Source organism: Aphis gossypii, unplaced genomic scaffold (genome assembly GCF_020184175.1).
Source record: "Aphis gossypii isolate Hap1 unplaced genomic scaffold, ASM2018417v2 Contig00215, whole genome shotgun sequence".
Classification (NCBI taxonomy): domain Eukaryota; kingdom Metazoa; phylum Arthropoda; class Insecta; order Hemiptera; family Aphididae; genus Aphis; species Aphis gossypii.
The window spans coordinates 62669-65102 of record NW_026083030.1 but is presented as its reverse complement, the minus strand read 5'-3'; the positions used below and the strand labels follow the sequence as shown (position 1 = coordinate 65102).

The 2434-nt window shown below is 29.5% G+C and overlaps 1 pseudogene; it reads left to right on the top strand.

Annotated features, from left to right (window-relative positions):
• The first annotated feature begins 329 nt into the window (after positions 1-329).
• LOC126553350 (uncharacterized) lies at positions 330-1414 on the top strand (annotated as a pseudogene).
• The last annotated feature ends 1020 nt before the right edge of the window (positions 1415-2434 follow it).

Sequence of the window (2434 nt, the reverse complement as noted above, 5' to 3'; positions counted from 1 at the left end):
TCGCATAAGGATGAAGATTTAAAAAAAAGTTTTAGAGCTATTTTAGTTAAACGCTCTCAAAAAGAGACCAAAAAACTTCGTTTAATATACGACGACGAAGAAAGTATGAGGTAAATTAACTTCTAATAAGTACCAAATAATTAAAAAAAATAATAAGAATGTAAATTGTTTTCCTATAACCCGAAGCCATAATAATAGCTTATTTAAGTAATACGTTAATAATAATGAGATGTAGGTGTTGTCATGTTCCCGTTGCTTAATAATTATTACATATTACTTAAATACTAGAGATCAATAAATTGTTAAATTTTAAGGAATGAAGAAGCTGCAGTATTATATTCTTGGCTTGATGCTGAAGCTTCCATGAGACAAGCACGCCATAAGGTCGTACCCCCATTACCATCAACTCTTTACGAATTAGCCGACTTTTTGGAAATGAACCCAGAAAGATATGTATACTGTGAGCTATAATTTTTTCTGGATCGTGTGATTGATGAGCAAGGAAAATACTCCGTTATGTTTGGTTGTTTGGACCTCATTCGCCAAATTGTTCGGCAAGGAGCAAGGGGCAAGGACACGCTGACGCTACCTTTAAAGTGGTACCATCCAGACCGGAATGTAGACAATTATTTATTATGCATGTGATGGTACAAAATCATGTAAGTAACAGTACATAATATGTTCTTAGTAATATATATATTATTTATTACTTTTTTAGTCTATTCCCATTATGTACGCTATTATGGAATCAAAAACTGAAGCATCTTACACTGCATTATTGAATCGCTGTAAGACAATATTTCCTTATTTGGTCCCAAGGAAAATAATGACCGATTATGAAATGGCACTGCATAATGAAATTCAGGCAGTTTACGGAGATGCTGAAAAAAATGCATGCTGGTTTCACTATGTTCAAGTATGTACATTTTTATTTAGGTATAAACTAAAATTTTAATTTGGTTTTTGCTATGGTTTACTATTAATTATTATTTATACTAGATCCTTATAACATAGATCATATACACAATAATACAATATGATATATTAACTTATAGAGCTTGGTAAAAAATGTCAAAAAAATGTGATTAACCTCTTACATTAAAACAACACTCAGGTCAAATTGTGTCTAAAAATGTGTGCATCACTGGCTCTGTTACCGCCTGATAAAATTGATGAAGGATTTCAATCTATTAAACAACATGCTAGAGACAATAATGTGCGCTTGGATTCTTTTTCAATTATTTCTCAAGGTAAGTATTTAAAAATAAATCAAAAAATTATTTTATGTGTATATATTATTTTAAGATTTAAATATTGATCTTAAGAGGACGCCACACGTAAAGCGAAACGTATACAACGGCCGAGAGAACGCGCTGCTAGGTGTTTTCACGATCCGCAAGCGCGCGGCGTTTAAATCACGCCCACTACTCGCAGTCGCTGGCCGGCCGACGAGTTTCGTTCGGGAGCTCCGTTTATTATTGTATGAACGTTCGTCTAAGATCTTTCGCGTCATTATATAATTCATACACGTAAATGCTGCCGTAATATTTTATATCTCCACGCGTACCTATCCATAAACTAACGATTATAATTTAAGTCACAACTTACACAAATACATGTACCAATATGTAGATCATATAAACTGTATTATAACATAGCTTGATTTGTATTTATTGCATTATTACTTAGAGAAATATAATACCTATCGTAAAATATAATTTAATAACAAGCTATAACTAGTATAGGTTATTGCTAATCATTCTTTTGGGATAAAAAAATATTACTTTCTACTAAAAAACAAAATGTATGTAAATTCAAAAGCTCATTTATTTCAGCAATAAATTTCGAAATTAATACCTCGGCACTGCTACATAAAAAGTACTTGAAAATACAATATTAGGTTATAACAAATTACAATATTACATTTACATACAACATTTTATTTAAATAATTAGTTTACAATAAATATTGCTTAATATAATGCTTATTATGTATGTGTAAAAACACTTCTTAAACACTTCTAGAAATTTTTATTTTTAATAATAATTTATTGATTATTTAATATAATGAAATAAAAAAAAAATGTAGTAACAACATTTTTTACAGTCGTCACCGCGGGTCTTTTATATCGGAAACAAGTAACCTCTTTCCAAATTGTGGGTTGATCAATTCCGGCAGTAGACAGTTCATATAAAAACTATAATAATGATATAAAACCTTAATATTATATTAATTAAATATATAATTATAAATGTACATTAGTTTATGTGCTAAGTTTTGTACAGTCATTACATTTATTTAAATACTGACTTTTCTAATTTTGGTGCCATTTTAGTCTGCCAAAAATCATCATCATAATCTACTCTTTCAATACTTGTCCAATAGCTAGTAAAAATTACAAAATAACATTTTGTTTTTTTACAAATATGCATTT